We start from the raw sequence: 14,676 nt of genomic DNA, 5'->3' as shown, positions 1-14,676 counted from the left end.
TACCTGCACCCCAGGGCTGTTGTGAGCTGTGAAACTCATGTGTATGCAGGGTTCATGTGTATGCCTTGTTGCGAGCCTGGCACATGATAAGGGCCCAAAAAATGTGCTCAACATTGTGCCAGGGACCGAAAGGGAGATAGAAAACTGATCAGCGGGTCAGGTGCGGTGGCTCACGCCTATAATCCCAGCATTTTGGGAGGTTGAGGCGAGCAGATCACCTGATGTTGGGAGTTCAAGACCAGCCTGACCAACGCGGAGAGACCCTGTCTCTACTAAAAATACAAAATTAGCCGGACGTGGAGGTGCACACCTGTAATCCCAGCTACTCGGGAGGCTGAGGTAGGAGAATCGCTTGAACCCGGGAGGAGGAGGTTGCGGTGAGCCGAGATCACACCATTGCACTCCAGCCTGGGCAAGAAGAGCAAAACTCCACCTCAAAAACAAATAAAACAAAAACAAACAAACAAAAACAAACGATCAGCAGCTCTGATCTGCATTGGTGAATTCATAAGGGAACTATTTATCAAGCATCTAATTTGTGGAGGATCCTGCAGGGGCTGCCATCCAATGGGCTCTTGGCTCCCAAGTCTAGTAGAGAAGACACGTACATAAGCCAGGAAGCTTTCACATGTTCACATGGAAAGCATAAAGGGCCTAAGAAAGATTTCGTTTTTTAAAAAAGCCATAGCTGGGTGCGGTGGCTCATGCCTGTAATCCCAGTACTTTGGAAGGCTGAGGCAGGTGGATCATCTGAGGTCAGGAGTTTGAGACCAGACTGGCCAACATGGTGAAACCCCATCTCTACAAAAATACAAAAATTAACTGGGCGTGGTTGGTGGGCCCTGCAATCCCAGTTACTCGGGAGGCTGAGGTGGGAGAATCGCTTGAACTCAGGATGCAGAGATTGCAGTGAGTTGAGATCGCGCCACTGCACTCCAGCCTAGGCTACAGAGTGAGACTCTGTCTCAAAAAAAAAAAAAAAAAAAAAGCCAGGGACTCAAAAATCTGTGTTTTTTTGTTTGCTTGAGACAGGGTCTTGCTCTGTTGCCCAGGTTGGAGTACAGTGGCATGATCATCGCTCACTGCAGCCTCAACCTCCCAGGCTCAAGTAATCCTCCCACCTTAGCCTCCCAAGTAGCTGGGACTACAGGTGCACACCACCATGCCTGGGTAAGTTTTAATTTTTTGCAGAGATGGGATCTTACTGTGTTGCCCAGGCTGGTCTCGAACTCCTGGACTCAAGTGATCCTCCCTCTTTGGCCTCCCAAATAATTTACATACAGTAAAGTACACAAATCTTAAGTGTACCATTGGATGAATTTTTGCATATTTTGCACACACCCAGATGCCACTACCCAAATCAAGATAAAGAACATTTCCAATACCCCGGAAAGTTCCCTCATGCCTCCTCCTAGTCAATAGCCTGGAAGAAACCGCTCTTTTGACCTCTGTCACCAAAGATTGTTTTGCTGGTGCTAGAACTTCATAAACATGGAGTCATATAGTATGTACTCTTTTGCTTCTACCCTTTTTGATTCAACACGTTTTTGAGGTTGGGCATGGTGGCTTACGCCTGTAATCTCAACACTTTGGGAGGCTGGGGCGGGAGGATTGCTTGAGGCCAGGAGTTCACCAGCCTGGGCAACATGGTGACACTCCATCTCTACAAAAAATAAAAAATTAGCCGGGAGTGGTGATGCATGCCTGTGGTCCCAGCCAGTTGGGAGGGACCCAGGAGTTGTTGGAGGCTGCAGTGAGCTATGAGGGAACCACTGCACTCTAGCCTGGGTGAAAAAGTGAGACCTTGTCTTAAAAAAAAAAAAAAAAAAAAAAAAAGGCCATGTGGCCAGAGAAGAAACTGCAGGGGGGGGAAATGGCCGCTTTCTCTCCCTTGGTGGCTCAGTAACAGAAGATCTAAACAAAGCACTTAAATTTCCGTTAATGGAGCCAGGAATCATCAGTAAGTGGTTTTGGAGATTATTTGCTATCTGTTTACAATGCAAAAAAAAAAAAAAAGTTCGGGCTTATGTAATTGCAAAAGTCATAGTCAGGGAGGTAATTATCAAGTGTAACATGAGTGTTCTATTTTTGGGCCTCAGTGCTAGCTCTTCTGGCCCTTCATTCCCTTTGGCTAATGTGATTCTGAGTTGTTTTTGCTGGTTCTCTTCTGTTGGAGGTGGCTGGATGATGGGAGGCGATGGTTGGGGGAAATACAGAGTGGAATATGATAAATCACATTTCTGCTGGGTTTTACTGTTCACAAAGCACCTGTATAGACAGCATCTCACTCGATAGCAATCCAGGAGGGAGGCAGGGGTACCAGTCACAGTTATTGATTGCAAAGAACAGAAACCAATTCTGGGTAGCTTAAGGAGAGAAGCAATGGATTGGGAGGTTATCAAACAGCTCACTGGGTCAAAGGGAAAACTGGAGAACTAGGGTTAGAAAACAGGCAGGAATCAAAGAAGGCTTGTGTAAAGCCATGTTTTTTACAGTGTCTTTGTTCTGCAGCTTAACTACTTTATGGTTAAGTTTGGAAATGATCAAGACAGTTTTTTTTTTTTTTTTTGAGACACAGTTTCACTCTGCCACCTAGGCTGGAGTGCAGTGGCACGATCTCAGCCCACTGCAACCTCTGCCTCCCAGGTTCAAGTGATTCTCGTGCCTCAACCTCTCGAGTAGCTGGGACTACAGGCATGCACTACCACACATGGCTAATGTTTGTATTTTTAGTAGAGACAGGGTTTCACCATGTTGGCCAGGCTGGTTTTGAACTCCTGACCTCAAGTGATCCGTCTGCCTCAGCCTTCCAAAGTGCTGGGATTACAGGCGTGAGCCACTGCGCCAGGCCTCAAGACAGATTTTAAAAATCTTCCTTAAAGGAAGAGATAGTATGGACCTTGATGATGGAAAGTAATTTGACCAGCAGAGAAAGGAGATTTCAGGAGAGAATCACTGGGTGAGCGAAGGCAGAAAGGTCAGAAAGAATGTTGAGAGTACAGCTGGGGTTCACAATTTGTGCAAGGGAGCAGGGGGAGAGACAGCTGGGGAGGTAGGTTGAGGCTACATTGTGCAGAGCGTGCTTCCGGGATGAGTTAGTACTTAAACCCGTGGCAGTAAGGACCCACTGGAGGTTTGTGAGTAAGAGAATGAGATTTGCTAGTTGCACTTTAGGAATAATAACCTGGTACCTATGAGAGGCAGGAGAAGCCTGGACTGAGGCCAGCTGACATAGGGAACAACAGTGTTAGCCGTTCCAGAGAGACTGAGGGGAATGGAAACCAAGAAAGCGCTTTGGGACCTGGGTCCTTGGCAGCCACAGAGGAGGCAGCATCAAGAGTGTGCTGGGGCTGAGGCCAGTTTGCGAAGTGTTAGGGACTGACTGGGTGATGAGGAAGTGGAGTTTCGGACAGGTGAGGACAAAGATGTCAAGTGCCAGCTCCCCACCCCCTGCCCTAGCCTGCCACTGCCCTCAGCTATTTCTGGGCTTCCCATTCCCCACCATGGCTGCCCCCTGCCCAGAGCTGAGCTGCCCCTCTGGAGCCCTCTCCTTTAGCCTGGCTCCCCAGCTGCACATGGACTCTTAGCATCTGAAGAGACTTTAGATGCGAACGTGGAGTCTTGGGGAAAGGAAGGGAAGGAACTTGCTGAGGACACACAACCAGGGAGAGACGGTGCCAGTAACGAAGCTCCGTCTCCTCTGTTCTATCAGGGCTCTTCTCTCCAACCCTGGTGTACACATGTCATATATATATGATACATAAATAAATATTATTAATGTAAATGAATAATTAATAATTTAATTATGTGCACGTAAATTATTTATATAATTTATTGATATAAATAAATACAATAAATAAATATTTATTTATCTTGAGACAGGGTCTCCCTCTGTCACCCAGGCTGGAGTGCAGTGGTGCAGTCTCGGCTCACTGCAACCTCCACCTCCCGGGCTCAAGTGATTGTCCCACCTCAGCCTCCCAAGCAGCTGGGACTACAGGCGGTGCTACCACACCTGGCTAATTTTTGTATTTTTTGTAGAGATGGGGTTTTGCCATGTTACCCCGGGCTGGTCTGGAACTCCTGAGCTCAAGCGATCCACCCATCTCCACCTCCCAAAGTACTGGGATTACAGGTGTAAGCCACCGCACCAGCCTAGGGTGTAGTATTTATATGAGAGTCTCTGTTCTATCTCCCTACCCTCTATGGCCAGAACCTGGACCCTGGCTAGTTCCCTGCCATTCTCCTAATGCATTTCCCCACCCTGGGACTCTTCCCTTGCTCTTCTCACCCTCACGTCAGATGATCACTTCAGTGGCTCCTCATAGATTAGAAAGATGCACATAGTTGCCAGGTGTGGTGGTTCACACCTGTAATCCCAGCACTTTGGGAGGCTGAAGTGAACGGATCACTGGAGGTCAGGAGTTCAAGACCAGCCTGGCCAACATGGCGAAACCCTGTCTCTACTAAGAATACAAACATCAGCTGGGCTTGGTGGTGGGCACCTGTAATCCCAGCTACTTGGGAGGCTGAAGCAGGAGGATGGCTTGAACCCAGGAGGTGGAGGTTGCAATGAGCCGAGATTGCGCCACCGTACTCCAGCCTCGGAAGCAGAACGAGACTCTGTCTAAAAAAAAAAAAAAAAGAAAGAAAAAGAAAGATGCATATAGTCAACCAAGTAGCATTTCAGGCCTCTGCAGTAGGGCGTCAACCCAATTTTGCAATCTCACCGCTAGTCACTCCCAGCTGGGCAGTCATCAGGCAAGCAGAAGCTGTAACTTGGGGGTGCCCAAGAGAAGTGCATGCCACCTCCTGGGCACTTGAAGCCACCTGCCTTGCAAACAATTTCCCACCTCCACTGCCATTCATATTCTCCTTAGACTTAATTTGCCCTTTTTATTCATAATGTAGCAGGGATGGGGAAAATCCTATTTATTTAATTAATTTATTTATTTTCAGATGGAGTCCCTGTCACCCAGGCTGGAGTACAGTGGCATGATCTTGGCTCACTGCAACCTCCACCTCCCAGGTTCAAGTAATTCTCCTGTCTCAGCCTCCTGAGTAGCTGGGATTACAGGCATCCGCCACCACGCCCGGCTAATTTTTTGTATTTTTAGTAGAGACGAGGTTTCACCATGTTGGCCAGGCTGGTCTTGAACTCCTGACCTCAAGTGATCGGCCTGCCTCAGCCTCCCAAAGTGTTGGGATTACAGGCATGAGCCATCGCGTCTGGCAAAAGTCCTATTTTAAAAAGCTACCTGCAATGGTAGATTTTGTTATGTATATTCAACTAAGAAAAAAAAAAAGCTGCCTGGCAGCATTGCATTTTCTATATGCAGCCAGATTCCATCCTGGTGGAAAACTGCCTATTTTTGGACAGCATACCTACTTGGCCTTCTCGTTATGCAATGCAAGTCCCAGAGTGAATGTGGTGGGAGAAATTGAGGCCAAAAGAGCTAAACTGCTTTGCACAATGAGGTAAAGGGTATCTTTCTGGGTGGAAAGGTTGTTTGGTTATTAGTAGTTTTTGTTGTTTGTTTGTCTTTGGTTGCAGATGTTTTTGTGGTTTTCTTTCTCTGGAAGATCCGGGAAATGGGGTGGGGCAGTTTGGGCTCAGCGAAGAAAGGGCAGGAACAGAAGAGCTTGATGTGAGCAGGGAGTCCTCCGCTGACATGAGGGTGGGAGGCTGGGGGGACAGCAGGGTCTCTGAGGAGGGGCTTTTGGATATCAATATTTGAGTTTTCCTGTAAGACGTCAAGCTGTCAGCAAGGCTTGTTAGCTGGCACCCCTAGAACTGGCCTGTGGCTCGCATTGCCTTGGGGAATGAAGGGAAGAATAGCAACTCCCTCTCTGGGAGAAGGTGACCGTGACCGAGAGCCTTGTAGCAACTTGATTAAGGCCTGGCATGGAGTTGGGAGGGAGAAAGGTGGGAGCGGACACTGCCTTGTTAACTTTCCTGGACTTGAGAGCAACCGGGACGCAGCTCTGGGTCTGGTAGGCAAATGGCCAGGAGTGAGCCCTCTGGAGAGAAGGACCGGACACTTGGGGCTCCTCTCACACTTGCTATGGAAAGAGAGAAGGGTGAGGGGAGAGAGAGAGTAGGAGGGAGAGAGGGAGATGGGCAGCTCTTGCAAGTCTCCCTTGGCGCTGTCTTCATTTTCGTGGCAGCTTAAAGTGCGAAATGAATCACGTTTCCAAATGCAGTGGACGAACAAGGCCCGCTTCTCTCCTGTCTCTCTCCCATCCCCTCTTAGTGAGGTGGGACCTGCCACTTGGCCACTTCCGCCAGATTGACGGCAAGGATTTATTTATGCATGTTGCAAAATGAAAATAACTTTGCTGGATTTGTTTTTCTGCTTATTGTAAAAGATTTAGACAGATGCACAAAGATATTTTAAAAAGTAAACAAAATCACATGCTGTTCCCTCATTCAGAAATAGCCCCGATGGTGTTTTGGTGTCAAGCTTTCTACACTTTGCTTTCTTATGCATTTGTATGCCGGTCATACGTCCTTGCATCTCCCACCCTAGATCCTGTTGTTTTTAATGTGATCTCTCTTACCCACTTGTCTCTGAGAGCTAATGCCTTTGGGTTCAGGTTTGTACTTCCTACCTCCAGTGGTTTATCAAAGTGTTATCTTAAAGAGAGACAGTTTCCTCCCTAAGGAACCTGCTGCCATCTGTTAAGACAGCAATTCTTCCCGACCTGTCAGACACATCCATCTATTTTTTTTTAAACATAAGCGGGCTAATTCTGCATATTCTCTATGACAAACAAAGTGATATTCTTTGCACTATTTTACAAAAGAGGAAACTGATCCCGAAGTCTTGGCCTTTGCCTAAAAGCTGCCCTGTCTAACGCTCCACCTGAATCAGCCTTGAGGTCAGTCCAAGTTGTGCCCATCAGCACACTTGCAAACATCTCTAATTAGTCTGTTTCGTGATGTGTTTCTTATTTATTGCTCCCTCCCTGAACTGGAATGTGAACTTAGCAAGGCCCCTGACCTGTCTGCTGTGTGCACTGCTCTGTCTTCAGAACTAAGCACACAGTAGGTCCTATGAGTCAGGGTTCTCCAGAGAAACAGAACCCAAAAGATGTGTGCATATATAAAGATTTTTTTTTTTTAATTGAGACAGAGTCTTGCTCTTTCACCCAGGCTGGAGTGCAGTGGTGCCATCTTGGCTTGTGGCAAGCTCCGCCTCCTGGGTTCATGCCATTCTCCTGCCTCAGCCTCCCGAGTAGCTGGGACTACAGGTGCCCACCACCACGCCTGGCTAATTTTTTGTGTTTTTAGTAGAGATGGGGTTTCACTGTGTTAGCCAGGATGGTCTCGATCTCCCGACCTTGTGATCCACCTGCCTCGGCCTCCCAAAGTGCTGGGATTACAGTCATGAGCCACCACGCCTGGCCTATAAAGATTTATTTTAAGCAATTGGCTTACATGATTATGAAGGCTGGCAAGTCCAAAATCTGTAGGGTGGACCAACAGGCTGGAGGCCCAAGGAAAAGTCAGTGTCCAGTGTGTTAGTTCAGGTCTGAAGGCGGAATTCCTTCTTGCTCAGGGGAAATCAATCTTTTGCACTATTCAGGCCTTCAACGGATTGGATGAGGTCCACCCATATTATGGGAGGCAATCTGCATTACTCAAAGTCCACTGATTTAAACGTTAATCTCAGCTGGGTACAGTGGCTCATGCCTGTAGTACCAGCTGCTTGGGAGGCTGAGGTGGGAGGATTGCTTGAGGCCAGTAGTTCAAGACAAGCCTGGGCAACGTAGTGAGACTCTGTCTTTACAAAAAAATTAAAAATCAGACAGGTGTGGTGGTACACACCTGTAATCCCAGCTACTCAGGAGGCTAAGGTGATAGGATCGCTTGAGCTCAGGAGTTTGAGGCTACAGTGAGCCATGATCACGCCACTGCACTCCAGCCTGGGTGACGAAGCGAGACCCTCTCTCTAAAATAATAATGATAAACTGCTATTTATTTTGTGCATATTTTATGTGCTAGGTGAGGAAAAAAAATCCTGGAGGATCACCGAGGGTAAAGGATTTGCCAGAGATTCCCACCTTTATATATCACAGAGCTGACCACAGAGCCTGATTTTCAGGCTGCAAACCTGCACTCTCTCCAATTACCGGGGAAGAATGCAGGCTCCTCCTCCCCTCTCCAGATGCCTTGGGGTCTCATTCCTCTGGGCTGTCCGTGGCTCTGTCCTGACCCCTTGGGAAGGGCAGACATTGGGTCAACTGGTTTGCCAGTCTGGCCAAGTCAGGCAAATTTGGTTCCCTGCAGCAGCTGCGGTTGCCATGGCACCTTCCCTGGGCTCCTTTCAGTGTAAACCTGGGGGCGAACTGTTTTGAAGCAAAACAGGGAAAACAGAAAAATTCTCCCACTGATACAGGCAACTAGCAAACAGCCAGCGTCTCCTTGAAATTCCTTTCAGTGCCTCACAGGTGTACCTTAGGGCCATGGAGTCCAACGCTTCCATTTCACAGGTGGGGAAACTGAGTCCCGGGTGCTTAGCATTCACAAAGAGGTTTTGTGCCTTGGCCAGGAGGGTATCTGCAGTCACAGCCTGCACTGCTCTGAGCTTTGAATTCCCCCTCTGTAATCTGAGGATCCTAATACCCGTGACCTGAAAGTGGTATTTGAAGGATTAAGTGAAATTGTATACGTACAGTGCTTCACAAAGGCCTGGCACTTTGTAAGGACATGCAGTTGTTCAAGGTCATGTCCAGTATGGAGGAAACTATCATAGGATTCAGGAGATGTGGGTTCTGGTGTTGACTCTGCTACTCAATTGCTGTGTGGCTTGCTCAAGTCCCTTCATCACTCTGAATTTCAGCATCTTTTTCTGTAAACTGAAGGAGGGTGGGACTAGATGATGCCTAAATTTTATGTATTAATTTTTTTTTTGAGACGGAGTCTCGCTCTGTCACTCAGGCTGGAGTGCAGTGGCACAATCTTGGCTCACTGCAACCTCTGCCTTCAGGGTTCAAGTGATTCTCCTGCCTCAGCCTCCCAAGTAGCTGGGACTACAGGTGTGTGCCACCACGCCTGGCTAGTTTTTTGGGTTTTTTTTTTGTATTTTTAGTAGAGACAGGGTTTCACCATGTTGGCCAGGCTGGTCTCGAACCCCTGACCTCAAGCGATCCACTCGCCTTGGCCTCCCAAAGTGCTGGGATTACAGGCGTGAGTCACTGAATCTGGCCAATGTCTAAGTTTTCTTTCTGGTTCTACAAATCTACGTTTCTGGTGATAAAAGACTAATCCCAGGGCTCCTAAATCTGTGTTTGTTCCACCACACCACCCTGATTCATTGCCAGATTGGTTCAGGGATCCAACCAGGAGGCCGGTGCCCTGAGCCTGAGGGTCCTTTGCCGGGGGCAGCAGAGATGACTCTGAGGGCTGGAGTACTGGCACTCAGTCTGGCTCCCTGGTGACTGCCTCTGGTTCAGGACCCTGTCCATGCTCTGTGGAGAGAAGCTGGGGGAGACTAGATGGGAGGGGGGAGTGAGGAAGAATACTTTGGATCTGACAAGGTTAACTGAAAACAATTTTCAATACCTTCAGCATCAGAGTATGCAAATGAGGCCTGGGCTGATTTGATGCTCTAGACAGTAATTGCTGAGGCAAGAGGAGGAGGAGTGAGAGGAGCAGGTGGGTCTTAGGATTCCAGTGGAGGGAATGGGAAGTCCAACCTGGTGGGGAAGGGTTAGGATAGGGCAGGAAGCTGAAGGGGGCAAGCAGAGAAGAAAAACCAGAGAAAGGGAAGGGAAGAACTGATTTTTGCCTGAGGAAGATGACAGCTTGATAGAAAAACCAGGAGCCAGGCTGAGTTTTTCAAAGAATGTTTACTTCCACCATCATGGTGTTTGCTCACTGCCCTCAGGAGGTGAGCAGGGGAGGCACTATGGGCCATTCTCAGAGGAGAAGTCTGAAGGCCCTTCGCCCCGCTGGGTCACACTTGATGGCCAGGGGATCAAGGGATGCTGGGGCCCCATGCCTTCTGCCTGTAACACCATGGCCTCTATTCATGAGGCTCTAGTTGGCACTGGGCTGGGGACTGTGAGCCTGTCCTATGGTCCTCCCAGCCACTGTGCCATCCCTGCTGCTGCTCATCCTTCAAGTCCCTTCTAATCCCTCCCCTCATCAACCTCCACTCGCAAACAAACAAGCAAACAAATCCTGCAATTGGACACATGGGAATGAACTGCAGGCAGGATCCAGCACACTGTGCCATCCATGGACCCAACACTGGCTAAATCCCAGGGATGGATTGGTCTAAAACTGAGACCACTTTGCCCCACAAGATCAAGAGAGGAGGGCTGATCTAAACATGGTTGTGGTTATTGTTAGTACAGCTAAGACAAGAACTGATTGAATGTTTCCTGTGTGCCAGGCTCTATACTTGCATTACCTTATTTATCTCTTTCATGATCCTATAAAATATATATGATGATGACAGTGCCCAGGCTGGTGTGCAATGGTGCTATCATAGCTCACTGCAGTCTCAAACTCACGGCCTCAAGCTATCCTCCCACCTCAGCCTCCGGCGTAAGTGGGACTACAGGTGCACACCACCATGCCTGGCTATTTTTTTTTTTTTTTTATTGTAGAGATGGGGTCTTGATATGTTAGCAAGGCTGGTCTCAAACTCTTAGCTTCAAGCAATTCTCCTGCCTCAGTTTCCCAAAGTGCTGGGATTACAGGTGTGAGTGATATTATTATTGCCTCTTAACAGATGATGGATCGGCTTGGAAAAATGGAAATAATTATCCAAAGTCACTTCACTTGCATGTGGTCCACCCAGTGTTTAAACCCAGAGTCTGTATGTTTAATCACAGAATTCCAGCTCCCAGTCTCCAAACGAAGATGTATTCATGCCAATCCGCCAGGCCCACTTATTCATGTGACATTCTTCTTGGAATGCTCGTGCAAGAAGAATGCACACTAGTGCATCCTTTAGGAATGCTTTGAGCTGCAAGGAACCAAAAACATGACTAGGAGTGGCTTAAACAAAAGGTCTTTTTTTTTTTTTTTTTTTTGAGACAGAGTCTCACCCTGTCACCCAGGCTAGAGTGCAGTGGCGTGATCTCGGCTCACTGCAACCTCTGCCTCCCGGGTTCAAGTGATTATCCTGCCTCAGCCTCCCAAGTAGCTGGGACTACAGGTGCGCACCACCGCACCCAGCTAATTTTTGTGTTGTTAGTAGATACGGGGTTTCACTATGTTGGCCAGGCTGGTCTTGAACTCCTGACCTCAGGTGATCCACCTGCCTCAGCCTCCCAAAATGGTGGGATTTCAGGTGTGAGCCACTGCACCTGGCCTAAAGAAAATGTCTTGAAGCAGGCAGTCCAGAGGTGGTGTACCTGGAGTTCAACAACGTCACCAAAGAGCCAGGCTTATTCTGTCTTTCCATTCTCACAACGTCACTGTATTGGCTTTTCATCCTCACGTGTACTGCTTCATGATTGCAGGGTGGCTGCTGCAGCTCCAGGCATCATATCAACCTCCCAAGGGGCAGGGGCAAACAGTTTTCTCCTGATGGAGCTTTGATTTTTATCCTGGAAAAAAGTTTGTTAGCAGATTTCTCTTAATGCCTTATTGGCCATGTATCTACTCCTAGACCAGTCAGTGCTGTAGAAAGTATATATTATGATGGCTCCTGCTTAACTCATCACTCCAAAATCTAGTGGCTGGAAACAACCCCCATTTGTTGTTGCCATAAGTCTATGGGTAACCAGGTGGTCCTGGCTGATCTTGGCTGGGCTTACGTGTGTGTCTGTGGCCAGCTGTTGAGTCGGCTGGGGGTTGGCTAGTCTAGGATGGCCTTACTTACTCAAGTGTCTGGTGTTGGCTGGCTCTAACTGGGGTCCTGGGTTGACTGGGTTCATCCTCCAGCAGGCTAGCCCAGGCTTGTTCCCATGGCAGCAGTAGGGTTCTAAGACTGGGTGGAAGAATGCAAGGCCCCCTGGGGCACAGGCTCTGAACTGGCACTCTCATTTCCATCCCATTCTTTTGGACAAAGCAAGTCACAGTCTGGCTCGGGTCCAAGGGGTGGGAAAATAGACTCAACCACTTGTATGGGAGGGGCTGCAAAGTCACATTGCAAAGGGCATAGAGAGGAATGAAGAATTGTGACCACTTTGCAATTTACCACAGGTTACCATGATGTATTTAGATCAATTCATTCCTTGAGGCAGAGAAGGGGCTCCCTTTCCCCAAATCAAGGGAAAACCCTTATCCCCTGATGGGGTGGGGGGATACAGTTGCAGGGAATGAAGAGGGAACACTGCTGTTGGGCAGACAGCTAAAAGTGTCTGGACAGGGCGCCAATACCAGATACAAGGAAATGGAGGGAGATTTTGCATGTTCAGTTCCTCCAAGTCATCATCCTTCTTCTGAAAAGCATAATTTCCATCTGTCTTGTTGATGCCTGTTCTAGGCCTCATGATGATTCCTCTAAAAGGTGTAGGCATTTCCTCTGTGACACTCAGATGCAAAAACAAACTTTTAAAAAGTCAAACCAGCTCTGTTTCTGCCCCATCCACTAGGGTGGTGGGAAAATCCATCCTCAGTCACTGGGGAGGAGGGGTCCCTTGAGGTTTTCACCATCCAGGAAACATGGGGCAGAGGCCTCTGTCATTTGTTTCATCAAAATAATCTCTGAAGAGCTTTTGTTCAAGCCTCAGGGTCCATTCAAAAGAGGGGAGACAGTCTGTGTTCCCTTGACCTTGAACTTGCTGCAGAACTTCTCTCAGGCTCTTACCACCCACCAAAGTCTTCACTCAAAGAACCCACTACTTCTCTATCCTCCCTTTCTCACAGAATCCAGCTCTCTGTCCTGCCTGGGACCACCCTCCCTGTATTAGTTGGTTTTCATGCTGCTGATAAAGACATACCTAAGGCCGCGCACGGTGGCTCACGCCTATAATCCCAGCACTTTGGGAGGCTGAGGCCGGCGGATCACGAGGTCAGGAGATGGAGACCATCCTGGCTAACACGGTGAAACCTCGTCTCTACTAAAAATACAAACAGGATTCAATTATCTCCCACTGGGTCCCTCCCACAACATGTGGAAATTATGGGAGCTACAATTCAAGATGAGGTTTGGGTGGGGACACAGCCAAACTATATCACTTCCTCTTCAACTTCTTTCCCTCCTCCTCCTGACAGACCTAGGCCTCCCCAGCAATGCCTGGATAGGATGGTCTTCAAGGGACTCAGGACTTGACTGTACTTCCAGGAGAGAGACGTGCCCCAAGGGAACAGACACTATGTGATGGAAACTCATCTGGGGAAGCAGGGAAGGAAGTGGCATCTCAGCTGAGAAGTGATGGAGGTGTTGTAGTGGGTTAGATGACAGAGGGCCGAGGGCGGGGTGTGCAGCAGAGCATTCCAAACAGAGCAACCATCATCACAGCAATAGCTAACACTTACTGAACAATGCCTATACACCAGGTGCCATAAAGTAGGTACTTTTGTTGTCCCCAGTTTATGAAACTTATGGAACTTACATAACTCACCCAAAGTCATGCAACTAGTTAAGTAGATGAGCTGGGATTTCAAATCCAACCAGTCTGATGCTCAAACCTTTTTCTTAACCATTCAGATAAAACTGGAGGTGAGAGAAGCAAGTTGTTTGGAGAACCTCAAGGAGTTTATTTTTGTTGGAACCCAGCATGTAAAGATAAAGATGTAAGGTGGTACAAGGGGCTGGTGAGGTAGAGAGAGGTGGAGGTGTGAAGCACCCTGGAGCCATGTTACTGCTTGAAAGCGGCAAGCCTGGGTGCAGGGAGGTCATTTCAGAGGCTATTTCAGTAGTTCAGCAAGAAATGGTGCCTATAACTCCAGCACTTTGGGAGGCCAAGGTGGGCGGATCACCCGGGGTCAGGAGTTCGAGACCAGCCTGGCCAACATAGTGAAACCCTGTGTCTACCAAAAATACAAAAATTAGCAGGGCATGGTAGCACGTCCCTGCAGTCCCAGCTACTCGGGGTGCTGAGGTAGGAGAATTGCTTGAAATCGGGAGGCAGAGGTTGCAGTGAGCTGAGATCACACCACTGCACTCCAGCCTGGGCAACAGAACGAGACTCCATCTCAAGAAAAAAAAAAAAAAAGAAGAAGAAATGGTGGTTTGTCAGACTAGGAGGAAATTGGTAATAAGAATAAGGAACAATGGCGGGATTCAGGGATTATAAAGGAAGGATGGACAGGACCTGGTGATTGCTTAGAAGTGGTGGAAAGAGACAGAGAGGAGTCAAGAATGATTCTCAGGTTTCTAGCTTGAGCAACTACATGGATAGTGCCAATCCTATTTCTTTCACCAATTTGCCGTGTATCAGGCTCTCTAGATGTCTGTCTTCCTAGCTAGCAAATGAAGATAATGAAACCTAACTTCCCCGTGTATCAGGCTGGTGTCAAGATGAAGTCATCAATCTGGAAGTGCTTTGTTTGTTTGTTTGTTTGTTTATTTTTATTTTGAGGTGGAGTCTTGCTCTGTTGCCCAGGCTGGAGTGCAATGGTGCGATCTCGGCTTGCTGCAACCTCCGCCTCCCAGGTTCTAGTGATTCTCCTGCCTCAGCCTCCTGAGTAGCTGGGATTACAGGCGCCTGCCACCAAACCTGGCTAATTTTTGTATTTTTAGTAGAGATGGGGTTTCACCATGTTGA

Source organism: Gorilla gorilla, chromosome 1 (genome assembly GCF_029281585.2).
Source record: "Gorilla gorilla gorilla isolate KB3781 chromosome 1, NHGRI_mGorGor1-v2.1_pri, whole genome shotgun sequence".
NCBI classification, from domain to species: Eukaryota; Metazoa; Chordata; class Mammalia; order Primates; family Hominidae; genus Gorilla; species Gorilla gorilla.
This window is presented reverse-complemented; position numbering follows the sequence as displayed.